General features: G+C 45.7%; 1 protein-coding gene, 44 non-coding genes and 2 pseudogenes across 45 annotated transcripts in view; all 47 read right to left on the minus strand.

Moving 5' to 3' along the window:
• LOC144984559 (uncharacterized) overlaps window positions 1-24191 on the minus strand; it is a 402969-nt gene that overhangs the window by 131578 nt on the left and 247200 nt on the right. The window lies entirely within an intron of this gene.
• LOC144985414 (5S ribosomal RNA) lies at window positions 19-137 on the minus strand. The gene has a single exon (XR_013649243.1). It is a non-coding gene; the product is annotated as a 5S ribosomal RNA (ribosomal RNA).
• On the minus strand, window positions 567-685 carry LOC144985415 (5S ribosomal RNA). Its single transcript, XR_013649244.1, has one exon. It is a non-coding gene; the product is annotated as a 5S ribosomal RNA (ribosomal RNA).
• On the minus strand, window positions 1093-1211 carry LOC144985416 (5S ribosomal RNA). Its single transcript, XR_013649245.1, has one exon. It is a non-coding gene; the product is annotated as a 5S ribosomal RNA (ribosomal RNA).
• On the minus strand, window positions 1619-1737 carry LOC144985417 (5S ribosomal RNA). Its single transcript, XR_013649246.1, has one exon. It is a non-coding gene; the product is annotated as a 5S ribosomal RNA (ribosomal RNA).
• LOC144985419 (5S ribosomal RNA) lies at window positions 2145-2263 on the minus strand. The gene has a single exon (XR_013649248.1). It is a non-coding gene; the product is annotated as a 5S ribosomal RNA (ribosomal RNA).
• Window positions 2693-2811, minus strand: LOC144985420 (5S ribosomal RNA). The gene has a single exon (XR_013649249.1). It is a non-coding gene; the product is annotated as a 5S ribosomal RNA (ribosomal RNA).
• LOC144985421 (5S ribosomal RNA) lies at window positions 3219-3337 on the minus strand. The gene has a single exon (XR_013649250.1). It is a non-coding gene; the product is annotated as a 5S ribosomal RNA (ribosomal RNA).
• LOC144985422 (5S ribosomal RNA) lies at window positions 3745-3863 on the minus strand. The gene has a single exon (XR_013649251.1). It is a non-coding gene; the product is annotated as a 5S ribosomal RNA (ribosomal RNA).
• Window positions 4271-4389, minus strand: LOC144985423 (5S ribosomal RNA). The gene has a single exon (XR_013649252.1). It is a non-coding gene; the product is annotated as a 5S ribosomal RNA (ribosomal RNA).
• On the minus strand, window positions 4797-4915 carry LOC144985424 (5S ribosomal RNA). The gene has a single exon (XR_013649253.1). It is a non-coding gene; the product is annotated as a 5S ribosomal RNA (ribosomal RNA).
• On the minus strand, window positions 5323-5441 carry LOC144985425 (5S ribosomal RNA). The gene has a single exon (XR_013649254.1). It is a non-coding gene; the product is annotated as a 5S ribosomal RNA (ribosomal RNA).
• Window positions 5849-5967, minus strand: LOC144985426 (5S ribosomal RNA). The gene has a single exon (XR_013649255.1). It is a non-coding gene; the product is annotated as a 5S ribosomal RNA (ribosomal RNA).
• On the minus strand, window positions 6375-6493 carry LOC144985427 (5S ribosomal RNA). Its single transcript, XR_013649256.1, has one exon. It is a non-coding gene; the product is annotated as a 5S ribosomal RNA (ribosomal RNA).
• Window positions 6901-7009, minus strand: LOC144986248 (5S ribosomal RNA; annotated as a pseudogene).
• On the minus strand, window positions 7417-7535 carry LOC144985428 (5S ribosomal RNA). Its single transcript, XR_013649257.1, has one exon. It is a non-coding gene; the product is annotated as a 5S ribosomal RNA (ribosomal RNA).
• LOC144986211 (5S ribosomal RNA) lies at window positions 7943-8061 on the minus strand. Its single transcript, XR_013650041.1, has one exon. It is a non-coding gene; the product is annotated as a 5S ribosomal RNA (ribosomal RNA).
• Window positions 8469-8587, minus strand: LOC144985430 (5S ribosomal RNA). Its single transcript, XR_013649259.1, has one exon. It is a non-coding gene; the product is annotated as a 5S ribosomal RNA (ribosomal RNA).
• On the minus strand, window positions 8996-9114 carry LOC144985431 (5S ribosomal RNA). Its single transcript, XR_013649260.1, has one exon. It is a non-coding gene; the product is annotated as a 5S ribosomal RNA (ribosomal RNA).
• Window positions 9522-9640, minus strand: LOC144985432 (5S ribosomal RNA). The gene has a single exon (XR_013649261.1). It is a non-coding gene; the product is annotated as a 5S ribosomal RNA (ribosomal RNA).
• On the minus strand, window positions 10048-10166 carry LOC144985433 (5S ribosomal RNA). The gene has a single exon (XR_013649262.1). It is a non-coding gene; the product is annotated as a 5S ribosomal RNA (ribosomal RNA).
• LOC144985434 (5S ribosomal RNA) lies at window positions 10574-10692 on the minus strand. Its single transcript, XR_013649263.1, has one exon. It is a non-coding gene; the product is annotated as a 5S ribosomal RNA (ribosomal RNA).
• LOC144985435 (5S ribosomal RNA) lies at window positions 11100-11218 on the minus strand. The gene has a single exon (XR_013649264.1). It is a non-coding gene; the product is annotated as a 5S ribosomal RNA (ribosomal RNA).
• On the minus strand, window positions 11626-11744 carry LOC144985436 (5S ribosomal RNA). Its single transcript, XR_013649265.1, has one exon. It is a non-coding gene; the product is annotated as a 5S ribosomal RNA (ribosomal RNA).
• LOC144985437 (5S ribosomal RNA) lies at window positions 12152-12270 on the minus strand. The gene has a single exon (XR_013649266.1). It is a non-coding gene; the product is annotated as a 5S ribosomal RNA (ribosomal RNA).
• On the minus strand, window positions 12678-12796 carry LOC144985438 (5S ribosomal RNA). Its single transcript, XR_013649267.1, has one exon. It is a non-coding gene; the product is annotated as a 5S ribosomal RNA (ribosomal RNA).
• Window positions 13204-13322, minus strand: LOC144985439 (5S ribosomal RNA). The gene has a single exon (XR_013649268.1). It is a non-coding gene; the product is annotated as a 5S ribosomal RNA (ribosomal RNA).
• On the minus strand, window positions 13730-13838 carry LOC144986249 (5S ribosomal RNA; annotated as a pseudogene).
• LOC144985441 (5S ribosomal RNA) lies at window positions 14246-14364 on the minus strand. Its single transcript, XR_013649270.1, has one exon. It is a non-coding gene; the product is annotated as a 5S ribosomal RNA (ribosomal RNA).
• Window positions 14772-14890, minus strand: LOC144985442 (5S ribosomal RNA). The gene has a single exon (XR_013649271.1). It is a non-coding gene; the product is annotated as a 5S ribosomal RNA (ribosomal RNA).
• Window positions 15319-15437, minus strand: LOC144985443 (5S ribosomal RNA). The gene has a single exon (XR_013649272.1). It is a non-coding gene; the product is annotated as a 5S ribosomal RNA (ribosomal RNA).
• On the minus strand, window positions 15845-15963 carry LOC144985444 (5S ribosomal RNA). Its single transcript, XR_013649273.1, has one exon. It is a non-coding gene; the product is annotated as a 5S ribosomal RNA (ribosomal RNA).
• Window positions 16371-16489, minus strand: LOC144985445 (5S ribosomal RNA). Its single transcript, XR_013649274.1, has one exon. It is a non-coding gene; the product is annotated as a 5S ribosomal RNA (ribosomal RNA).
• On the minus strand, window positions 16897-17015 carry LOC144985446 (5S ribosomal RNA). Its single transcript, XR_013649275.1, has one exon. It is a non-coding gene; the product is annotated as a 5S ribosomal RNA (ribosomal RNA).
• On the minus strand, window positions 17423-17541 carry LOC144985447 (5S ribosomal RNA). The gene has a single exon (XR_013649276.1). It is a non-coding gene; the product is annotated as a 5S ribosomal RNA (ribosomal RNA).
• Window positions 17949-18067, minus strand: LOC144985448 (5S ribosomal RNA). The gene has a single exon (XR_013649277.1). It is a non-coding gene; the product is annotated as a 5S ribosomal RNA (ribosomal RNA).
• On the minus strand, window positions 18475-18593 carry LOC144986214 (5S ribosomal RNA). Its single transcript, XR_013650044.1, has one exon. It is a non-coding gene; the product is annotated as a 5S ribosomal RNA (ribosomal RNA).
• On the minus strand, window positions 19001-19119 carry LOC144985449 (5S ribosomal RNA). Its single transcript, XR_013649278.1, has one exon. It is a non-coding gene; the product is annotated as a 5S ribosomal RNA (ribosomal RNA).
• On the minus strand, window positions 19527-19645 carry LOC144985450 (5S ribosomal RNA). Its single transcript, XR_013649279.1, has one exon. It is a non-coding gene; the product is annotated as a 5S ribosomal RNA (ribosomal RNA).
• Window positions 20054-20172, minus strand: LOC144985452 (5S ribosomal RNA). Its single transcript, XR_013649281.1, has one exon. It is a non-coding gene; the product is annotated as a 5S ribosomal RNA (ribosomal RNA).
• On the minus strand, window positions 20602-20720 carry LOC144985453 (5S ribosomal RNA). Its single transcript, XR_013649282.1, has one exon. It is a non-coding gene; the product is annotated as a 5S ribosomal RNA (ribosomal RNA).
• On the minus strand, window positions 21128-21246 carry LOC144985454 (5S ribosomal RNA). The gene has a single exon (XR_013649283.1). It is a non-coding gene; the product is annotated as a 5S ribosomal RNA (ribosomal RNA).
• On the minus strand, window positions 21654-21772 carry LOC144985455 (5S ribosomal RNA). The gene has a single exon (XR_013649284.1). It is a non-coding gene; the product is annotated as a 5S ribosomal RNA (ribosomal RNA).
• LOC144985456 (5S ribosomal RNA) lies at window positions 22180-22298 on the minus strand. Its single transcript, XR_013649285.1, has one exon. It is a non-coding gene; the product is annotated as a 5S ribosomal RNA (ribosomal RNA).
• LOC144985457 (5S ribosomal RNA) lies at window positions 22706-22824 on the minus strand. Its single transcript, XR_013649286.1, has one exon. It is a non-coding gene; the product is annotated as a 5S ribosomal RNA (ribosomal RNA).
• LOC144985458 (5S ribosomal RNA) lies at window positions 23232-23350 on the minus strand. The gene has a single exon (XR_013649287.1). It is a non-coding gene; the product is annotated as a 5S ribosomal RNA (ribosomal RNA).
• On the minus strand, window positions 23757-23875 carry LOC144985459 (5S ribosomal RNA). The gene has a single exon (XR_013649288.1). It is a non-coding gene; the product is annotated as a 5S ribosomal RNA (ribosomal RNA).

Below are 24191 nucleotides of genomic sequence, written 5' to 3' on the forward strand. Positions count from 1 at the left end.
TGGGAGGAAAAGATGGAAAACTTACAGCACCTGGTATTCCCAAGCGGTCTCCCATCCAGGTACTAACCAGGCCCAACCCTGTTTGGCTTCCGAGATCGGACGAGATCGGGCGGGTCCAGAGTGGTGTGGCCGTAAGCACTTGCCAGTGTCCAGCAAAGCCTCTTGGCCACTCAATCTCAAGGTTTTCCTGCTTAAAGCTACAGGCTTGCCATTGTGTCCTCCTGATTAACACACCTGCTGACTAGACACACCCACCTGCTGCAAAAACCATGCCATTTCACCTCTCCTCTGCAAAATCAGCCTTGGTTTAAACACACACAAAGTCTGAACAGAAACACTGCTAACATCTGCTCATTGTAACAGGTGGGTGTAATTAGGCTAAAGGTTATGCATTGACACCTTGATTCTGATTGCTCTGAAGCTACCTGATTACTTTACATGAGGCAAAAGTTGTTTATTAAAAAAAAAAAAAAAAAAAAAGAAAAAGAAAAAGGAAAAAACCTTAGGTGAACTTTGAAGCAGATTTTGGAAGAACACCCTCTGCTGGTTGGGAGGAAAAGATGGAAAACTTACAGCACCTGGTATTCCCAAGCGGTCTCCCATCCAGGTACTAACCAGGCCCAACCCTGTTTGGCTTCCGAGATCGGACGAGATCGGGCGGGTCCAGAGTGGTGTGGCCGTAAGCACTTGCCAGTGTCCAGCAAAGCCTCTTGGCCACTCAATCTCAAGGTTTTCCTGCTTAAAGCTACAGGCTTGCCATTGTGTCCTCCTGATTAACACACCTGCTGACTAGACACACCCACCTGCTGCAAAAACCATGCCATTTCACCTCTCCTCTGCAAAATCAGCCTTGGTTTAAACACACACAAAGTCTGAACAGAAACACTGCTAACATCTGCTCATTGTAACAGGTGGGTGTAATTAGGCTAAAGGTTATGCATTGACACCTTGATTCTGATTGCTCTGAAGCTACCTGATTACTTTACATGAGGCAAAAGTTGTTTATTAAAAAAAAAAAAAAAAAAACCTTAGGTGAACTTTGAAGCAGATTTTGGAAGAACACCCTCTGCTGGTTGGGAGGAAAAGATGGAAAACTTACAGCACCTGGTATTCCCAAGCGGTCTCCCATCCAGGTACTAACCAGGCCCAACCCTGTTTGGCTTCCGAGATCGGACGAGATCGGGCGGGTCCAGAGTGGTGTGGCCGTAAGCACTTGCCAGTGTCCAGCAAAGCCTCTTGGCCACTCAATCTCAAGGTTTTCCTGCTTAAAGCTACAGGCTTGCCATTGTGTCCTCCTGATTAACACACCTGCTGACTAGACACACCCACCTGCTGCAAAAACCATGCCATTTCACCTCTCCTCTGCAAAATCAGCCTTGGTTTAAACACACACAAAGTCTGAACAGAAACACTGCTAACATCTGCTCATTGTAACAGGTGGGTGTAATTAGGCTAAAGGTTATGCATTGACACCTTGATTCTGATTGCTCTGAAGCTACCTGATTACTTTACATGAGGCAAAAGTTGTTTATTAAAAAAAAAAAAAAAAAAACCTTAGGTGAACTTTGAAGCAGATTTTGGAAGAACACCCTCTGCTGGTTGGGAGGAAAAGATGGAAAACTTACAGCACCTGGTATTCCCAAGCGGTCTCCCATCCAGGTACTAACCAGGCCCAACCCTGTTTGGCTTCCGAGATCGGACGAGATCGGGCGGGTCCAGAGTGGTGTGGCCGTAAGCACTTGCCAGTGTCCAGCAAAGCCTCTTGGCCACTCAATCTCAAGGTTTTCCTGCTTAAAGCTACAGGCTTGCCATTGTGTCCTCCTGATTAACACACCTGCTGACTAGACACACCCACCTGCTGCAAAAACCATGCCATTTCACCTCTCCTCTGCAAAATCAGCCTTGGTTTAAACACACACAAAGTCTGAACAGAAACACTGCTAACATCTGCTCATTGTAACAGGTGGGTGTAATTAGGCTAAAGGTTATGCATTGACACCTTGATTCTGATTGCTCTGAAGCTACCTGATTACTTTACATGAGGCAAAAGTTGTTTATTAAAAAAAAAAAAAAAAAAACCTTAGGTGAACTTTGAAGCAGATTTTGGAAGAACACCCTCTGCTGGTTGGGAGGAAAAGATGGAAAACTTACAGCACCTGGTATTCCCAAGCGGTCTCCCATCCAGGTACTAACCAGGCCCAACCCTGTTTGGCTTCCGAGATCGGACGAGATCGGGCGGGTCCAGAGTGGTGTGGCCGTAAGCACTTGCCAGTGTCCAGCAAAGCCTCTTGGCCACTCAATCTCAAGGTTTTCCTGCTTAAAGCTACAGGCTTGCCATTGTGTCCTCCTGATTAACACACCTGCTGACTAGACACACCCACCTGCTGCAAAAACCATGCCATTTCACCTCTCCTCTGCAAAATCAGCCTTGGTTTAAACACACACAAAGTCTGAACAGAAACACTGCTAACATCTGCTCATTGTAACAGGTGGGTGTAATTAGGCTAAAGGTTATGCATTGACACCTTGATTCTGATTGCTCTGAAGCTACCTGATTACTTTACATGAGGCAAAAGTTGTTTATTAAAAAAAAAAAAAAAAAAAAAGAAAAAGAAAAAGGAAAAAACCTTAGGTGAACTTTGAAGCAGATTTTGGAAGAACACCCTCTGCTGGTTGGGAGGAAAAGATGGAAAACTTACAGCACCTGGTATTCCCAAGCGGTCTCCCATCCAGGTACTAACCAGGCCCAACCCTGTTTGGCTTCCGAGATCGGACGAGATCGGGCGGGTCCAGAGTGGTGTGGCCGTAAGCACTTGCCAGTGTCCAGCAAAGCCTCTTGGCCACTCAATCTCAAGGTTTTCCTGCTTAAAGCTACAGGCTTGCCATTGTGTCCTCCTGATTAACACACCTGCTGACTAGACACACCCACCTGCTGCAAAAACCATGCCATTTCACCTCTCCTCTGCAAAATCAGCCTTGGTTTAAACACACACAAAGTCTGAACAGAAACACTGCTAACATCTGCTCATTGTAACAGGTGGGTGTAATTAGGCTAAAGGTTATGCATTGACACCTTGATTCTGATTGCTCTGAAGCTACCTGATTACTTTACATGAGGCAAAAGTTGTTTATTAAAAAAAAAAAAAAAAAAACCTTAGGTGAACTTTGAAGCAGATTTTGGAAGAACACCCTCTGCTGGTTGGGAGGAAAAGATGGAAAACTTACAGCACCTGGTATTCCCAAGCGGTCTCCCATCCAGGTACTAACCAGGCCCAACCCTGTTTGGCTTCCGAGATCGGACGAGATCGGGCGGGTCCAGAGTGGTGTGGCCGTAAGCACTTGCCAGTGTCCAGCAAAGCCTCTTGGCCACTCAATCTCAAGGTTTTCCTGCTTAAAGCTACAGGCTTGCCATTGTGTCCTCCTGATTAACACACCTGCTGACTAGACACACCCACCTGCTGCAAAAACCATGCCATTTCACCTCTCCTCTGCAAAATCAGCCTTGGTTTAAACACACACAAAGTCTGAACAGAAACACTGCTAACATCTGCTCATTGTAACAGGTGGGTGTAATTAGGCTAAAGGTTATGCATTGACACCTTGATTCTGATTGCTCTGAAGCTACCTGATTACTTTACATGAGGCAAAAGTTGTTTATTAAAAAAAAAAAAAAAAAAACCTTAGGTGAACTTTGAAGCAGATTTTGGAAGAACACCCTCTGCTGGTTGGGAGGAAAAGATGGAAAACTTACAGCACCTGGTATTCCCAAGCGGTCTCCCATCCAGGTACTAACCAGGCCCAACCCTGTTTGGCTTCCGAGATCGGACGAGATCGGGCGGGTCCAGAGTGGTGTGGCCGTAAGCACTTGCCAGTGTCCAGCAAAGCCTCTTGGCCACTCAATCTCAAGGTTTTCCTGCTTAAAGCTACAGGCTTGCCATTGTGTCCTCCTGATTAACACACCTGCTGACTAGACACACCCACCTGCTGCAAAAACCATGCCATTTCACCTCTCCTCTGCAAAATCAGCCTTGGTTTAAACACACACAAAGTCTGAACAGAAACACTGCTAACATCTGCTCATTGTAACAGGTGGGTGTAATTAGGCTAAAGGTTATGCATTGACACCTTGATTCTGATTGCTCTGAAGCTACCTGATTACTTTACATGAGGCAAAAGTTGTTTATTAAAAAAAAAAAAAAAAAAACCTTAGGTGAACTTTGAAGCAGATTTTGGAAGAACACCCTCTGCTGGTTGGGAGGAAAAGATGGAAAACTTACAGCACCTGGTATTCCCAAGCGGTCTCCCATCCAGGTACTAACCAGGCCCAACCCTGTTTGGCTTCCGAGATCGGACGAGATCGGGCGGGTCCAGAGTGGTGTGGCCGTAAGCACTTGCCAGTGTCCAGCAAAGCCTCTTGGCCACTCAATCTCAAGGTTTTCCTGCTTAAAGCTACAGGCTTGCCATTGTGTCCTCCTGATTAACACACCTGCTGACTAGACACACCCACCTGCTGCAAAAACCATGCCATTTCACCTCTCCTCTGCAAAATCAGCCTTGGTTTAAACACACACAAAGTCTGAACAGAAACACTGCTAACATCTGCTCATTGTAACAGGTGGGTGTAATTAGGCTAAAGGTTATGCATTGACACCTTGATTCTGATTGCTCTGAAGCTACCTGATTACTTTACATGAGGCAAAAGTTGTTTATTAAAAAAAAAAAAAAAAAAACCTTAGGTGAACTTTGAAGCAGATTTTGGAAGAACACCCTCTGCTGGTTGGGAGGAAAAGATGGAAAACTTACAGCACCTGGTATTCCCAAGCGGTCTCCCATCCAGGTACTAACCAGGCCCAACCCTGTTTGGCTTCCGAGATCGGACGAGATCGGGCGGGTCCAGAGTGGTGTGGCCGTAAGCACTTGCCAGTGTCCAGCAAAGCCTCTTGGCCACTCAATCTCAAGGTTTTCCTGCTTAAAGCTACAGGCTTGCCATTGTGTCCTCCTGATTAACACACCTGCTGACTAGACACACCCACCTGCTGCAAAAACCATGCCATTTCACCTCTCCTCTGCAAAATCAGCCTTGGTTTAAACACACACAAAGTCTGAACAGAAACACTGCTAACATCTGCTCATTGTAACAGGTGGGTGTAATTAGGCTAAAGGTTATGCATTGACACCTTGATTCTGATTGCTCTGAAGCTACCTGATTACTTTACATGAGGCAAAAGTTGTTTATTAAAAAAAAAAAAAAAAAAACCTTAGGTGAACTTTGAAGCAGATTTTGGAAGAACACCCTCTGCTGGTTGGGAGGAAAAGATGGAAAACTTACAGCACCTGGTATTCCCAAGCGGTCTCCCATCCAGGTACTAACCAGGCCCAACCCTGTTTGGCTTCCGAGATCGGACGAGATCGGGCGGGTCCAGAGTGGTGTGGCCGTAAGCACTTGCCAGTGTCCAGCAAAGCCTCTTGGCCACTCAATCTCAAGGTTTTCCTGCTTAAAGCTACAGGCTTGCCATTGTGTCCTCCTGATTAACACACCTGCTGACTAGACACACCCACCTGCTGCAAAAACCATGCCATTTCACCTCTCCTCTGCAAAATCAGCCTTGGTTTAAACACACACAAAGTCTGAACAGAAACACTGCTAACATCTGCTCATTGTAACAGGTGGGTGTAATTAGGCTAAAGGTTATGCATTGACACCTTGATTCTGATTGCTCTGAAGCTACCTGATTACTTTACATGAGGCAAAAGTTGTTTATTAAAAAAAAAAAAAAAAAAACCTTAGGTGAACTTTGAAGCAGATTTTGGAAGAACACCCTCTGCTGGTTGGGAGGAAAAGATGGAAAACTTACAGCACCTGGTATTCCCAAGCGGTCTCCCATCCAGGTACTAACCAGGCCCAACCCTGTTTGGCTTCCGAGATCGGACGAGATCGGGCGGGTCCAGAGTGGTGTGGCCGTAAGCACTTGCCAGTGTCCAGCAAAGCCTCTTGGCCACTCAATCTCAAGGTTTTCCTGCTTAAAGCTACAGGCTTGCCATTGTGTCCTCCTGATTAACACACCTGCTGACTAGACACACCCACCTGCTGCAAAAACCATGCCATTTCACCTCTCCTCTGCAAAATCAGCCTTGGTTTAAACACACACAAAGTCTGAACAGAAACACTGCTAACATCTGCTCATTGTAACAGGTGGGTGTAATTAGGCTAAAGGTTATGCATTGACACCTTGATTCTGATTGCTCTGAAGCTACCTGATTACTTTACATGAGGCAAAAGTTGTTTATTAAAAAAAAAAAAAAAAAAACCTTAGGTGAACTTTGAAGCAGATTTTGGAAGAACACCCTCTGCTGGTTGGGAGGAAAAGATGGAAAACTTACAGCACCTGGTATTCCCAAGCGGTCTCCCATCCAGGTACTAACCAGGCCCAACCCTGTTTGGCTTCCGAGATCGGACGAGATCGGGCGGGTCCAGAGTGGTGTGGCCGTAAGCACTTGCCAGTGTCCAGCAAAGCCTCTTGGCCACTCAATCTCAAGGTTTTCCTGCTTAAAGCTACAGGCTTGCCATTGTGTCCTCCTGATTAACACACCTGCTGACTAGACACACCCACCTGCTGCAAAAACCATGCCATTTCACCTCTCCTCTGCAAAATCAGCCTTGGTTTAAACACACACAAAGTCTGAACAGAAACACTGCTAACATCTGCTCATTGTAACAGGTGGGTGTAATTAGGCTAAAGGTTATGCATTGACACCTTGATTCTGATTGCTCTGAAGCTACCTGATTACTTTACATGAGGCAAAAGTTGTTTATTAAAAAAAAAAAAAAAAAAACCTTAGGTGAACTTTGAAGCAGATTTTGGAAGAACACCCTCTGCTGGTTGGGAGGAAAAGATGGAAAACTTACAGCACCTGGTATTCCCAAGCGGTCTCCCATCCAGGTACTAACCAGGCCCAACCCTGTTTGGCTTCCGAGATCGGACGGGTCCAGAGTGGTGTGGCCGTAAGCACTTGCCAGTGTCCAGCAAAGCCTCTTGGCCACTCAATCTCAAGGTTTTCCTGCTTAAAGCTACAGGCTTGCCATTGTGTCCTCCTGATTAACACACCTGCTGACTAGACACACCCACCTGCTGCAAAAACCATGCCATTTCACCTCTCCTCTGCAAAATCAGCCTTGGTTTAAACACACACAAAGTCTGAACAGAAACACTGCTAACATCTGCTCATTGTAACAGGTGGGTGTAATTAGGCTAAAGGTTATGCATTGACACCTTGATTCTGATTGCTCTGAAGCTACCTGATTACTTTACATGAGGCAAAAGTTGTTTATTAAAAAAAAAAAAAAAAAAACCTTAGGTGAACTTTGAAGCAGATTTTGGAAGAACACCCTCTGCTGGTTGGGAGGAAAAGATGGAAAACTTACAGCACCTGGTATTCCCAAGCGGTCTCCCATCCAGGTACTAACCAGGCCCAACCCTGTTTGGCTTCCGAGATCGGACGAGATCGGGCGGGTCCAGAGTGGTGTGGCCGTAAGCACTTGCCAGTGTCCAGCAAAGCCTCTTGGCCACTCAATCTCAAGGTTTTCCTGCTTAAAGCTACAGGCTTGCCATTGTGTCCTCCTGATTAACACACCTGCTGACTAGACACACCCACCTGCTGCAAAAACCATGCCATTTCACCTCTCCTCTGCAAAATCAGCCTTGGTTTAAACACACACAAAGTCTGAACAGAAACACTGCTAACATCTGCTCATTGTAACAGGTGGGTGTAATTAGGCTAAAGGTTATGCATTGACACCTTGATTCTGATTGCTCTGAAGCTACCTGATTACTTTACATGAGGCAAAAGTTGTTTATTAAAAAAAAAAAAAAAAAAACCTTAGGTGAACTTTGAAGCAGATTTTGGAAGAACACCCTCTGCTGGTTGGGAGGAAAAGATGGAAAACCTACAGCACCTGGTATTCCCAAGCGGTCTCCCATCCAGGTACTAACCAGGCCCAACCCTGTTTGGCTTCCGAGATCGGACGAGATCGGGCGGGTCCAGAGTGGTGTGGCCGTAAGCACTTGCCAGTGTCCAGCAAAGCCTCTTGGCCACTCAATCTCAAGGTTTTCCTGCTTAAAGCTACAGGCTTGCCATTGTGTCCTCCTGATTAACACACCTGCTGACTAGACACACCCACCTGCTGCAAAAACCATGCCATTTCACCTCTCCTCTGCAAAATCAGCCTTGGTTTAAACACACACAAAGTCTGAACAGAAACACTGCTAACATCTGCTCATTGTAACAGGTGGGTGTAATTAGGCTAAAGGTTATGCATTGACACCTTGATTCTGATTGCTCTGAAGCTACCTGATTACTTTACATGAGGCAAAAGTTGTTTATTAAAAAAAAAAAAAAAAAAACCTTAGGTGAACTTTGAAGCAGATTTTGGAAGAACACCCTCTGCTGGTTGGGAGGAAAAGATGGAAAACTTACAGCACCTGGTATTCCCAAGCGGTCTCCCATCCAGGTACTAACCAGGCCCAACCCTGTTTGGCTTCCGAGATCGGACGAGATCGGGCGGGTCCAGAGTGGTGTGGCCGTAAGCACTTGCCAGTGTCCAGCAAAGCCTCTTGGCCACTCAATCTCAAGGTTTTCCTGCTTAAAGCTACAGGCTTGCCATTGTGTCCTCCTGATTAACACACCTGCTGACTAGACACACCCACCTGCTGCAAAAACCATGCCATTTCACCTCTCCTCTGCAAAATCAGCCTTGGTTTAAACACACACAAAGTCTGAACAGAAACACTGCTAACATCTGCTCATTGTAACAGGTGGGTGTAATTAGGCTAAAGGTTATGCATTGACACCTTGATTCTGATTGCTCTGAAGCTACCTGATTACTTTACATGAGGCAAAAGTTGTTTATTAAAAAAAAAAAAAAAAAAAACCTTAGGTGAACTTTGAAGCAGATTTTGGAAGAACACCCTCTGCTGGTTGGGAGGAAAAGATGGAAAACTTACAGCACCTGGTATTCCCAAGCGGTCTCCCATCCAGGTACTAACCAGGCCCAACCCTGTTTGGCTTCCGAGATCGGACGAGATCGGGCGGGTCCAGAGTGGTGTGGCCGTAAGCACTTGCCAGTGTCCAGCAAAGCCTCTTGGCCACTCAATCTCAAGGTTTTCCTGCTTAAAGCTACAGGCTTGCCATTGTGTCCTCCTGATTAACACACCTGCTGACTAGACACACCCACCTGCTGCAAAAACCATGCCATTTCACCTCTCCTCTGCAAAATCAGCCTTGGTTTAAACACACACAAAGTCTGAACAGAAACACTGCTAACATCTGCTCATTGTAACAGGTGGGTGTAATTAGGCTAAAGGTTATGCATTGACACCTTGATTCTGATTGCTCTGAAGCTACCTGATTACTTTACATGAGGCAAAAGTTGTTTATTAAAAAAAAAAAAAAAAAAACCTTAGGTGAACTTTGAAGCAGATTTTGGAAGAACACCCTCTGCTGGTTGGGAGGAAAAGATGGAAAACTTACAGCACCTGGTATTCCCAAGCGGTCTCCCATCCAGGTACTAACCAGGCCCAACCCTGTTTGGCTTCCGAGATCGGACGAGATCGGGCGGGTCCAGAGTGGTGTGGCCGTAAGCACTTGCCAGTGTCCAGCAAAGCCTCTTGGCCACTCAATCTCAAGGTTTTCCTGCTTAAAGCTACAGGCTTGCCATTGTGTCCTCCTGATTAACACACCTGCTGACTAGACACACCCACCTGCTGCAAAAACCATGCCATTTCACCTCTCCTCTGCAAAATCAGCCTTGGTTTAAACACACACAAAGTCTGAACAGAAACACTGCTAACATCTGCTCATTGTAACAGGTGGGTGTAATTAGGCTAAAGGTTATGCATTGACACCTTGATTCTGATTGCTCTGAAGCTACCTGATTACTTTACATGAGGCAAAAGTTGTTTATTAAAAAAAAAAAAAAAAAAACCTTAGGTGAACTTTGAAGCAGATTTTGGAAGAACACCCTCTGCTGGTTGGGAGGAAAAGATGGAAAACTTACAGCACCTGGTATTCCCAAGCGGTCTCCCATCCAGGTACTAACCAGGCCCAACCCTGTTTGGCTTCCGAGATCGGACGAGATCGGGCGGGTCCAGAGTGGTGTGGCCGTAAGCACTTGCCAGTGTCCAGCAAAGCCTCTTGGCCACTCAATCTCAAGGTTTTCCTGCTTAAAGCTACAGGCTTGCCATTGTGTCCTCCTGATTAACACACCTGCTGACTAGACACACCCACCTGCTGCAAAAACCATGCCATTTCACCTCTCCTCTGCAAAATCAGCCTTGGTTTAAACACACACAAAGTCTGAACAGAAACACTGCTAACATCTGCTCATTGTAACAGGTGGGTGTAATTAGGCTAAAGGTTATGCATTGACACCTTGATTCTGATTGCTCTGAAGCTACCTGATTACTTTACATGAGGCAAAAGTTGTTTATTAAAAAAAAAAAAAAAAAAACCTTAGGTGAACTTTGAAGCAGATTTTGGAAGAACACCCTCTGCTGGTTGGGAGGAAAAGATGGAAAACTTACAGCACCTGGTATTCCCAAGCGGTCTCCCATCCAGGTACTAACCAGGCCCAACCCTGTTTGGCTTCCGAGATCGGACGAGATCGGGCGGGTCCAGAGTGGTGTGGCCGTAAGCACTTGCCAGTGTCCAGCAAAGCCTCTTGGCCACTCAATCTCAAGGTTTTCCTGCTTAAAGCTACAGGCTTGCCATTGTGTCCTCCTGATTAACACACCTGCTGACTAGACACACCCACCTGCTGCAAAAACCATGCCATTTCACCTCTCCTCTGCAAAATCAGCCTTGGTTTAAACACACACAAAGTCTGAACAGAAACACTGCTAACATCTGCTCATTGTAACAGGTGGGTGTAATTAGGCTAAAGGTTATGCATTGACACCTTGATTCTGATTGCTCTGAAGCTACCTGATTACTTTACATGAGGCAAAAGTTGTTTATTAAAAAAAAAAAAAAAAAAACCTTAGGTGAACTTTGAAGCAGATTTTGGAAGAACACCCTCTGCTGGTTGGGAGGAAAAGATGGAAAACTTACAGCACCTGGTATTCCCAAGCGGTCTCCCATCCAGGTACTAACCAGGCCCAACCCTGTTTGGCTTCCGAGATCGGACGAGATCGGGCGGGTCCAGAGTGGTGTGGCCGTAAGCACTTGCCAGTGTCCAGCAAAGCCTCTTGGCCACTCAATCTCAAGGTTTTCCTGCTTAAAGCTACAGGCTTGCCATTGTGTCCTCCTGATTAACACACCTGCTGACTAGACACACCCACCTGCTGCAAAAACCATGCCATTTCACCTCTCCTCTGCAAAATCAGCCTTGGTTTAAACACACACAAAGTCTGAACAGAAACACTGCTAACATCTGCTCATTGTAACAGGTGGGTGTAATTAGGCTAAAGGTTATGCATTGACACCTTGATTCTGATTGCTCTGAAGCTACCTGATTACTTTACATGAGGCAAAAGTTGTTTATTAAAAAAAAAAAAAAAAAAACCTTAGGTGAACTTTGAAGCAGATTTTGGAAGAACACCCTCTGCTGGTTGGGAGGAAAAGATGGAAAACTTACAGCACCTGGTATTCCCAAGCGGTCTCCCATCCAGGTACTAACCAGGCCCAACCCTGTTTGGCTTCCGAGATCGGACGAGATCGGGCGGGTCCAGAGTGGTGTGGCCGTAAGCACTTGCCAGTGTCCAGCAAAGCCTCTTGGCCACTCAATCTCAAGGTTTTCCTGCTTAAAGCTACAGGCTTGCCATTGTGTCCTCCTGATTAACACACCTGCTGACTAGACACACCCACCTGCTGCAAAAACCATGCCATTTCACCTCTCCTCTGCAAAATCAGCCTTGGTTTAAACACACACAAAGTCTGAACAGAAACACTGCTAACATCTGCTCATTGTAACAGGTGGGTGTAATTAGGCTAAAGGTTATGCATTGACACCTTGATTCTGATTGCTCTGAAGCTACCTGATTACTTTACATGAGGCAAAAGTTGTTTATTAAAAAAAAAAAAAAAAAAACCTTAGGTGAACTTTGAAGCAGATTTTGGAAGAACACCCTCTGCTGGTTGGGAGGAAAAGATGGAAAACTTACAGCACCTGGTATTCCCAAGCGGTCTCCCATCCAGGTACTAACCAGGCCCAACCCTGTTTGGCTTCCGAGATCGGACGAGATCGGGCGGGTCCAGAGTGGTGTGGCCGTAAGCACTTGCCAGTGTCCAGCAAAGCCTCTTGGCCACTCAATCTCAAGGTTTTCCTGCTTAAAGCTACAGGCTTGCCATTGTGTCCTCCTGATTAACACACCTGCTGACTAGACACACCCACCTGCTGCAAAAACCATGCCATTTCACCTCTCCTCTGCAAAATCAGCCTTGGTTTAAACACACACAAAGTCTGAACAGAAACACTGCTAACATCTGCTCATTGTAACAGGTGGGTGTAATTAGGCTAAAGGTTATGCATTGACACCTTGATTCTGATTGCTCTGAAGCTACCTGATTACTTTACATGAGGCAAAAGTTGTTTATTAAAAAAAAAAAAAAAAAAACCTTAGGTGAACTTTGAAGCAGATTTTGGAAGAACACCCTCTGCTGGTTGGGAGGAAAAGATGGAAAACTTACAGCACCTGGTATTCCCAAGCGGTCTCCCATCCAGGTACTAACCAGGCCCAACCCTGTTTGGCTTCCGAGATCGGACGAGATCGGGCGGGTCCAGAGTGGTGTGGCCGTAAGCACTTGCCAGTGTCCAGCAAAGCCTCTTGGCCACTCAATCTCAAGGTTTTCCTGCTTAAAGCTACAGGCTTGCCATTGTGTCCTCCTGATTAACACACCTGCTGACTAGACACACCCACCTGCTGCAAAAACCATGCCATTTCACCTCTCCTCTGCAAAATCAGCCTTGGTTTAAACACACACAAAGTCTGAACAGAAACACTGCTAACATCTGCTCATTGTAACAGGTGGGTGTAATTAGGCTAAAGGTTATGCATTGACACCTTGATTCTGATTGCTCTGAAGCTACCTGATTACTTTACATGAGGCAAAAGTTGTTTATTAAAAAAAAAAAAAAAAAAACCTTAGGTGAACTTTGAAGCAGATTTTGGAAGAACACCCTCTGCTGGTTGGGAGGAAAAGATGGAAAACTTACAGCACCTGGTATTCCCAAGCGGTCTCCCATCCAGGTACTAACCAGGCCCAACCCTGTTTGGCTTCCGAGATCGGACGAGATCGGGCGGGTCCAGAGTGGTGTGGCCGTAAGCACTTGCCAGTGTCCAGCAAAGCCTCTTGGCCACTCAATCTCAAGGTTTTCCTGCTTAAAGCTACAGGCTTGCCATTGTGTCCTCCTGATTAACACACCTGCTGACTAGACACACCCACCTGCTGCAAAAACCATGCCATTTCACCTCTCCTCTGCAAAATCAGCCTTGGTTTAAACACACACAAAGTCTGAACAGAAACACTGCTAACATCTGCTCATTGTAACAGGTGGGTGTAATTAGGCTAAAGGTTATGCATTGACACCTTGATTCTGATTGCTCTGAAGCTACCTGATTACTTTACATGAGGCAAAAGTTGTTTATTAAAAAAAAAAAAAAAAAAACCTTAGGTGAACTTTGAAGCAGATTTTGGAAGAACACCCTCTGCTGGTTGGGAGGAAAAGATGGAAAACTTACAGCACCTGGTATTCCCAAGCGGTCTCCCATCCAGGTACTAACCAGGCCCAACCCTGTTTGGCTTCCGAGATCGGACGGGTCCAGAGTGGTGTGGCCGTAAGCACTTGCCAGTGTCCAGCAAAGCCTCTTGGCCACTCAATCTCAAGGTTTTCCTGCTTAAAGCTACAGGCTTGCCATTGTGTCCTCCTGATTAACACACCTGCTGACTAGACACACCCACCTGCTGCAAAAACCATGCCATTTCACCTCTCCTCTGCAAAATCAGCCTTGGTTTAAACACACACAAAGTCTGAACAGAAACACTGCTAACATCTGCTCATTGTAACAGGTGGGTGTAATTAGGCTAAAGGTTATGCATTGACACCTTGATTCTGATTGCTCTGAAGCTACCTGATTACTTTACATGAGGCAAAAGTTGTTTATTAAAAAAAAAAAAAAAAAAACCTTAGGTGAACTTTGAAGCAGATTTTGGAAGAACACCCTCTGCTGGTTGGGAGGAAAAGATGGAAAACTTACAGCACCTGGTATTCCCAAGCGGTCTCCCATCCAGGTACTAACCAGGCCCAACCCTGTTTGGCTTCCGAGATCGGACGAGATCGGGCGGGTCCAGAGTGGTGTGGCCGTAAGCACTTGCCAGTGTCCAGCAAAGCCTCTTGGCCACTCAATCTCAAGGTTTTCCTGCTTAAAGCTACAGGCTTGCCATTGTGTCCTCCTGATTAACACACCTGCTGACTAGACACACCCACCTGCTGCAAAAACCATGCCATTTCACCTCTCCTCTGCAAAATCAGCCTTGGTTTAAACACACACAAAGTCTGAACAGAAACACTGCTAACATCTGCTCATTGTAACAGGTGGGTGTAATTAGGCTAAAGGTTATGCATTGACACCTTGATTCTGATTGCTCTGAAGCTACCTGATTACTTTACATGAGGCAAAAGTTGTTTATTAAAAAAAAAAAAAAAAAAACCTTAGGTGAACTTTGAAGCAGATTTTGGAAGAACACCCTCTGCTGGTTGGGAGGAAAAGATGGAAAACTTACAGCACCTGGTATTCCCAAGCGGTCTCCCATCCAGGTACTAACCAGGCCCAACCCTGTTTGGCTTCCGAGATCGGACGAGATCGGGCGGGTCCAGAGTGGTGTGGCCGTAAGCACTTGCCAGTGTCCAGCAAAGCCTCTTGGCCACTCAATCTCAAGGTTTTCCTGCTTAAAGCTACAGGCTTGCCATTGTGTCCTCCTGATTAACACACCTGCTGACTAGACACACCCACCTGCTGCAAAAACCATGCCATTTCACCTCTCCTCTGCAAAATCAGCCTTGGTTTAAACACACACAAAGTCTGAACAGAAACACTGCTAACATCTGCTCATTGTAACAGGTGGGTGTAATTAGGCTAAAGGTTATGCATTGACACCTTGATTCTGATTGCTCTGAAGCTACCTGATTACTTTACATGAGGCAAAAGTTGTTTATTAAAAAAAAAAAAAAAAAAAAGAAAAAGAAAAAGGAAAAAACCTTAGGTGAACTTTGAAGCAGATTTTGGAAGAACACCCTCTGCTGGTTGGGAGGAAAAGATGGAAAACTTACAGCACCTGGTATTCCCAAGCGGTCTCCCATCCAGGTACTAACCAGGCCCAACCCTGTTTGGCTTCCGAGATCGGACGAGATCGGGCGGGTCCAGAGTGGTGTGGCCGTAAGCACTTGCCAGTGTCCAGCAAAGCCTCTTGGCCACTCAATCTCAAGGTTTTCCTGCTTAAAGCTACAGGCTTGCCATTGTGTCCTCCTGATTAACACACCTGCTGACTAGACACACCCACCTGCTGCAAAAACCATGCCATTTCACCTCTCCTCTGCAAAATCAGCCTTGGTTTAAACACACACAAAGTCTGAACAGAAACACTGCTAACATCTGCTCATTGTAACAGGTGGGTGTAATTAGGCTAAAGGTTATGCATTGACACCTTGATTCTGATTGCTCTGAAGCTACCTGATTACTTTACATGAGGCAAAAGTTGTTTATTAAAAAAAAAAAAAAAAAAACCTTAGGTGAACTTTGAAGCAGATTTTGGAAGAACACCCTCTGCTGGTTGGGAGGAAAAGATGGAAAACTTACAGCACCTGGTATTCCCAAGCGGTCTCCCATCCAGGTACTAACCAGGCCCAACCCTGTTTGGCTTCCGAGATCGGACGAGATCGGGCGGGTCCAGAGTGGTGTGGCCGTAAGCACTTGCCAGTGTCCAGCAAAGCCTCTTGGCCACTCAATCTCAAGGTTTTCCTGCTTAAAGCTACAGGCTTGCCATTGTGTCCTCCTGATTAACACACCTGCTGACTAGACACACCCACCTGCTGCAAAAACCATGCCATTTCACCTCTCCTCTGCAAAATCAGCCTTGGTTTAAACACACACAAAGTCTGAACAGAAACACTGCTAACATCTGCTCATTGTAACAGGTGGGTGTAATTAGGCTAAAGGTTATGCATTGACACCTTGATTCTGATTGCTCTGAAGCTACCTGATTACTTTACATGAGGCAAAAGTTGTTTATTAAAAAAAAAAAAAAAAAAACCTTAGGTGAACTTTGAAGCAGATTTTGGAAGAACACCCTCTGCTGGTTGGGAGGAAAAGATGGAAAACTTACAGCACCTGGTATTCCCAAGCGGTCTCCCATCCAGGTACTAACCAGGCCCAACCCTGTTTGGCTTCCGAGATCGGACGAGATCGGGCGGGTCCAGAGTGGTGTGGCCGTAAGCACTTGCCAGTGTCCAGCAAAGCCTCTTGGCCACTCAATCTCAAGGTTTTCCTGCTTAAAGCTACAGGCTTGCCATTGTGTCCTCCTGATTAACACACCTGCTGACTAGACACACCCACCTGCTGCAAAAACCATGCCATTTCACCTCTCCTCTGCAAAATCAGCCTTGGTTTAAACACACACAAAGTCTGAACAGAAACACTGCTAACATCTGCTCATTGTAACAGGTGGGTGTAATTAGGCTAAAGGTTATGCATTGACACCTTGATTCTGATTGCTCTGAAGCTACCTGATTACTTTACATGAGGCAAAAGTTGTTTATTAAAAAAAAAAAAAAAAAAACCTTAGGTGAACTTTGAAGCAGATTTTGGAAGAACACCCTCTGCTGGTTGGGAGGAAAAGATGGAAAACTTACAGCACCTGGTATTCCCAAGCGGTCTCCCATCCAGGTACTAACCAGGCCCAACCCTGTTTGGCTTCCGAGATCGGACGAGATCGGGCGGGTCCAGAGTGGTGTGGCCGTAAGCACTTGCCAGTGTCCAGCAAAGCCTCTTGGCCACTCAATCTCAAGGTTTTCCTGCTTAAAGCTACAGGCTTGCCATTGTGTCCTCCTGATTAACACACCTGCTGACTAGACACACCCACCTGCTGCAAAAACCATGCCATTTCACCTCTCCTCTGCAAAATCAGCCTTGGTTTAAACACACACAAAGTCTGAACAGAAACACTGCTAACATCTGCTCATTGTAACAGGTGGGTGTAATTAGGCTAAAGGTTATGCATTGACACCTTGATTCTGATTGCTCTGAAGCTACCTGATTACTTTACATGAGGCAAAAGTTGTTTATTAAAAAAAAAAAAAAAAAAACCTTAGGTGAACTTTGAAGCAGATTTTGGAAGAACACCCTCTGCTGGTTGGGAGGAAAAGATGGAAAACTTACAGCACCTGGTATTCCCAAGCGGTCTCCCATCCAGGTACTAACCAGGCCCAACCCTGTTTGGCTTCCGAGATCGGACGAGATCGGGCGGGTCCAGAGTGGTGTGGCCGTAAGCACTTGCCAGTGTCCAGCAAAGCCTCTTGGCCACTCAATCTCAAGGTTTTCCTGCTTAAAGCTACAGGCTTGCCATTGTGTCCTCCTGATTAACACACCTGCTGACTAGACACACCCACCTGCTGCAAAAACCATGCCATTTCACCTCTCCTCTGCAAAATCAGCCTTGGTTTAAACACACACAAAGTCTGAACAGAAACACTGCTAACATCTGCTCATTGTAACAGGTGGGTGTAATTAGGCTAAAGGTTATGCATTGACACCTTGATTCTGATTGCTCTGAAGCTACCTGATTACTTTACATGAGGCAAAAGTTGTTTATTAAAAAAAAAAAAAAAAAAACCTTAGGTGAACTTTGAAGCAGATTTTGGAAGAACACCCTCTGCTGGTTGGGAGGAAAAGATGGAAAACTTACAGCACCTGGTATTCCCAAGCGGTCTCCCATCCAGGTACTAACCAGGCCCAACCCTGTTTGGCTTCCGAGATCGGACGAGATCGGGCGGGTCCAGAGTGGTGTGGCCGTAAGCACTTGCCAGTGTCCAGCAAAGCCTCTTGGCCACTCAATCTCAAGGTTTTCCTGCTTAAAGCTACAGGCTTGCCATTGTGTCCTCCTGATTAACACACCTGCTGACTAGACACACCCACCTGCTGCAAAAACCATGCCATTTCACCTCTCCTCTGCAAAATCAGCCTTGGTTTAAACACACACAAAGTCTGAACAGAAACACTGCTAACATCTGCTCATTGTAACAGGTGGGTGTAATTAGGCTAAAGGTTATGCATTGACACCTTGATTCTGATTGCTCTGAAGCTACCTGATTACTTTACATGAGGCAAAAGTTGTTTATTAAAAAAAAAAAAAAAAAAACCTTAGGTGAACTTTGAAGCAGATTTTGGAAGAACACCCTCTGCTGGTTGGGAGGAAAAGATGGAAAACTTACAGCACCTGGTATTCCCAAGCGGTCTCCCATCCAGGTACTAAACAGGCCCAACCCTGTTTGGCTTCCGAGATCGGACGAGATCGGGCGGGTCCAGAGTGGTGTGGCCGTAAGCACTTGCCAGTGTCCAGCAAAGCCTCTTGGCCACTCAATCTCAAGGTTTTCCTGCTTAAAGCTACAGGCTTGCCATTGTGTCCTCCTGATTAACACACCTGCTGACTAGACACACCCACCTGCTGCAAAAACCATGCCATTTCACCTCTCCTCTGCAAAATCAGCCTTGGTTTAAACACACACAAAGTCTGAACAGAAACACTGCTAACATCTGTTCATTGTAACAGGTGGGTGTAATTAGGCTAAAGGTTATGCATTGACACCTTGATTCTGATTGCTCTGAAGCTACCTGATTACTTTACATGAGGCAAAAGTTGTTTATTAAAAAAAAAAAAAAAAAAACCTTAGGTGAACTTTGAAGCAGATTTTGGAAGAACACCCTCTGCTGGTTGGGAGGAAAAGATGGAAAACTTACAGCACCTGGTATTCCCAAGCGGTCTCCCATCCAGGTACTAACCAGGCCCAACCCTGTTTGGCTTCCGAGATCGGACGAGATCGGGCGGGTCCAGAGTGGTGTGGCCGTAAGCACTTGCCAGTGTCCAGCAAAGCCTCTTGGCCACTCAATCTCAAGGTTTTCCTGCTTAAAGCTACAGGCTTGCCATTGTGTCCTCCTGATTAACACACCTGCTGACTAGACACACCCACCTGCTGCAAAAACCATGCCATTTCACCTCTCCTCTGCAAAATCAGCCTTGGTTTAAACACACACAAAGTCTGAACAGAAACACTGCTAACATCTGCTCATTGTAACAGGTGGGTGTAATTAGGCTAAAGGTTATGCATTGACACCTTGATTCTGATTGCTCTGAAGCTACCTGATTACTTTACATGAGGCAAAAGTTGTTTATTAAAAAAAAAAAAAAAAAAACCTTAGGTGAACTTTGAAGCAGATTTTGGAAGAACACCCTCTGCTGGTTGGGAGGAAAAGATGGAAAACTTACAGCACCTGGTATTCCCAAGCGGTCTCCCATCCAGGTACTAACCAGGCCCAACCCTGTTTGGCTTCCGAGATCGGACGAGATCGGGCGGGTCCAGAGTGGTGTGGCCGTAAGCACTTGCCAGTGTCCAGCAAAGCCTCTTGGCCACTCAATCTCAAGGTTTTCCTGCTTAAAGCTACAGGCTTGCCATTGTGTCCTCCTGATTAACACACCTGCTGACTAGACACACCCACCTGCTGCAAAAACCATGCCATTTCACCTCTCCTCTGCAAAATCAGCCTTGGTTTAAACACACACAAAGTCTGAACAGAAACACTGCTAACATCTGCTCATTGTAACAGGTGGGTGTAATTAGGCTAAAGGTTATGCATTGACACCTTGATTCTGATTGCTCTGAAGCTACCTGATTACTTTACATGAGGCAAAAGTTGTTTATTAAAAAAAAAAAAAAAAAAAACCTTAGGTGAACTTTGAAGCAGATTTTGGAAGAACACCCTCTGCTGGTTGGGAGGAAAAGATGGAAAACTTACAGCACCTGGTATTCCCAAGCGGTCTCCCATCCAGGTACTAACCAGGCCCAACCCTGTTTGGCTTCCGAGATCGGACGAGATCGGGCGGGTCCAGAGTGGTGTGGCCGTAAGCACTTGCCAGTGTCCAGCAAAGCCTCTTGGCCACTCAATCTCAAGGTTTTCCTGCTTAAAGCTACAGGCTTGCCATTGTGTCCTCCTGATTAACACACCTGCTGACTAGACACACCCACCTGCTGCAAAAACCATGCCATTTCACCTCTCCTCTGCAAAATCAGCCTTGGTTTAAACACACACAAAGTCTGAACAGAAACACTGCTAACATCTGCTCATTGTAACAGGTGGGTGTAATTAGGCTAAAGGTTATGCATTGACACCTTGATTCTGATTGCTCTGAAGCTACCTGATTACTTTACATGAGGCAAAAGTTGTTTATTAAAAAAAAAAAAAAAAAAAAAGAAAAAGAAAAAGAAAAAAACCTTAGGTGAACTTTGAAGCAGATTTTGGAAGAACACCCTCTGCTGGTTGGGAGGAAGAGATGGAAAACTTACAGCACCTGGTATTCCCAAGCGGTCTCCCATCCAGGTACTAACCAGGCCCAACCCTGTTTGGCTTCCGAGATCGGACGAGATCGGGCGGGTCCAGAGTGGTGTGGCCGTAAGCACTTGCCAGTGTCCAGCAAAGCCTCTTGGCCACTCAATCTCAAGGTTTTCCTGCTTAAAGCTACAGGCTTGCCATTGTGTCCTCCTGATTAACACACCTGCTGACTAGACACACCCACCTGCTGCAAAAACCATGCCATTTCACCTCTCCTCTGCAAAATCAGCCTTGGTTTAAACACACACAAAGTCTGAACAGAAACACTGCTAACATCTGCTCATTGTAACAGGTGGGTGTAATTAGGCTAAAGGTTATGCATTGACACCTTGATTCTGATTGCTCTGAAGCTACCTGATTACTTTACATGAGGCAAAAGTTGTTTATTAAAAAAAAAAAAAAAAAAACCTTAGGTGAACTTTGAAGCAGATTTTGGAAGAACACCCTCTGCTGGTTGGGAGGAAAAGATGGAAAACTTACAGCACCTGGTATTCCCAAGCGGTCTCCCATCCAGGTACTAACCAGGCCCAACCCTGTTTGGCTTCCGAGATCGGACGAGATCGGGCGGGTCCAGAGTGGTGTGGCCGTAAGCACTTGCCAGTGTCCAGCAAAGCCTCTTGGCCACTCAATCTCAAGGTTTTCCTGCTTAAAGCTACAGGCTTGCCATTGTGTCCTCCTGATTAACACACCTGCTGACTAGACACACCCACCTGCTGCAAAAACCATGCCATTTCACCTCTCCTCTGCAAAATCAGCCTTGGTTTAAACACACACAAAGTCTGAACAGAAACACTGCTAACATCTGCTCATTGTAACAGGTGGGTGTAATTAGGCTAAAGGTTATGCATTGACACCTTGATTCTGATTGCTCTGAAGCTACCTGATTACTTTACATGAGGCAAAAGTTGTTTATTAAAAAAAAAAAAAAAAAAACCTTAGGTGAACTTTGAAGCAGATTTTGGAAGAACACCCTCTGCTGGTTGGGAGGAAAAGATGGAAAACTTACAGCACCTGGTATTCCCAAGCGGTCTCCCATCCAGGTACTAACCAGGCCCAACCCTGTTTGGCTTCCGAGATCGGACGAGATCGGGCGGGTCCAGAGTGGTGTGGCCGTAAGCACTTGCCAGTGTCCAGCAAAGCCTCTTGGCCACTCAATCTCAAGGTTTTCCTGCTTAAAGCTACAGGCTTGCCATTGTGTCCTCCTGATTAACACACCTGCTGACTAGACACACCCACCTGCTGCAAAAACCATGCCATTTCACCTCTCCTCTGCAAAATCAGCCTTGGTTTAAACACACACAAAGTCTGAACAGAAACACTGCTAACATCTGCTCATTGTAACAGGTGGGTGTAATTAGGCTAAAGGTTATGCATTGACACCTTGATTCTGATTGCTCTGAAGCTACCTGATTACTTTACATGAGGCAAAAGTTGTTTATTAAAAAAAAAAAAAAAAAAACCTTAGGTGAACTTTGAAGCAGATTTTGGAAGAACACCCTCTGCTGGTTGGGAGGAAAAGATGGAAAACTTACAGCACCTGGTATTCCCAAGCGGTCTCCCATCCAGGTACTAACCAGGCCCAACCCTGTTTGGCTTCCGAGATCGGACGAGATCGGGCGGGTCCAGAGTGGTGTGGCCGTAAGCACTTGCCAGTGTCCAGCAAAGCCTCTTGGCCACTCAATCTCAAGGTTTTCCTGCTTAAAGCTACAGGCTTGCCATTGTGTCCTCCTGATTAACACACCTGCTGACTAGACACACCCACCTGCTGCAAAAACCATGCCATTTCACCTCTCCTCTGCAAAATCAGCCTTGGTTTAAACACACACAAAGTCTGAACAGAAACACTGCTAACATCTGCTCATTGTAACAGGTGGGTGTAATTAGGCTAAAGGTTATGCATTGACACCTTGATTCTGATTGCTCTGAAGCTACCTGATTACTTTACATGAGGCAAAAGTTGTTTATTAAAAAAAAAAAAAAAAAAACCTTAGGTGAACTTTGAAGCAGATTTTGGAAGAACACCCTCTGCTGGTTGGGAGGAAAAGATGGAAAACTTACAGCACCTGGTATTCCCAAGCGGTCTCCCATCCAGGTACTAACCAGGCCCAACCCTGTTTGGCTTCCGAGATCGGACGAGATCGGGCGGGTCCAGAGTGGTGTGGCCGTAAGCACTTGCCAGTGTCCAGCAAAGCCTCTTGGCCACTCAATCTCAAGGTTTTCCTGCTTAAAGCTACAGGCTTGCCATTGTGTCCTCCTGATTAACACACCTGCTGACTAGACACACCCACCTGCTGCAAAAACCATGCCATTTCACCTCTCCTCTGCAAAATCAGCCTTGGTTTAAACACACACAAAGTCTGAACAGAAACACTGCTAACATCTGCTCATTGTAACAGGTGGGTGTAATTAGGCTAAAGGTTATGCATTGACACCTTGATTCTGATTGCTCTGAAGCTACCTGATTACTTTACATGAGGCAAAAGTTGTTTATTAAAAAAAAGAAAAAAAAAACCTTAGGTGAACTTTGAAGCAGATTTTGGAAGAACACCCTCTGCTGGTTGGGAGGAAAAGATGGAAAACTTACAGCACCTGGTATTCCCAAGCGGTCTCCCATCCAGGTACTAACCAGGCCCAACCCTGTTTGGCTTCCGAGATCGGACGAGATCGGGCGGGTCCAGAGTGGTGTGGCCGTAAGCACTTGCCAGTGTCCAGCAAAGCCTCTTGGCCACTCAATCTCAAGGTTTTCCTGCTTAAAGCTACAGGCTTGCCATTGTGTCCTCCTGATTAACACACCTGCTGACTAGACACACCCACCTGCTGCAAAAACCATGCCATTTCACCTCTCCTCTGCAAAATCAGCCTTGGTTTAAACACACACAAAGTCTGAACAGAAACACTGCTAACATCTGCTCATTGTAACAGGTGGGTGTAATTAGGCTAAAGGTTATGCATTGACACCTTGATTCTGATTGCTCTGAAGCTACCTGATTACTTTACATGAGGCAAAAGTTGTTTATTAAAAAAAAAAAAAAAAAACCTTAGGTGAACTTTGAAGCAGATTTTGGAAGAACACCCTCTGCTGGTTGGGAGGAAAAGATGGAAAACTTACAGCACCTGGTATTCCCAAGCGGTCTCCCATCCAGGTACTAACCAGGCCCAACCCTGTTTGGCTTCCGAGATCGGACGAGATCGGGCGGGTCCAGAGTGGTGTGGCCGTAAGCACTTGCCAGTGTCCAGCAAAGCCTCTTGGCCACTCAATCTCAAGGTTTTCCTGCTTAAAGCTACAGGCTTGCCATTGTGTCCTCCTGATTAACACACCTGCTGACTAGACACACCCACCTGCTGCAAAAACCATGCCATTTCACCTCTCCTCTGCAAAATCAGCCTTGGTTTAAACACACACAAAGTCTGAACAGAAACACTGCTAACATCTGCTCATTGTAACAGGTGGGTGTAATTAGGCTAAAGGTTATGCATTGACACCTTGATTCTGATTGCTCTGAAGCTACCTGATTACTTTACATGAGGCAAAAGTTG

This window comes from Oryzias latipes, chromosome 16 (assembly GCF_053564925.1).
Source record: "Oryzias latipes strain Hd-rR chromosome 16, Olatipes_Hd-rR_3.1".
Taxonomy (NCBI): Eukaryota; Metazoa; Chordata; class Actinopteri; order Beloniformes; family Adrianichthyidae; genus Oryzias; species Oryzias latipes.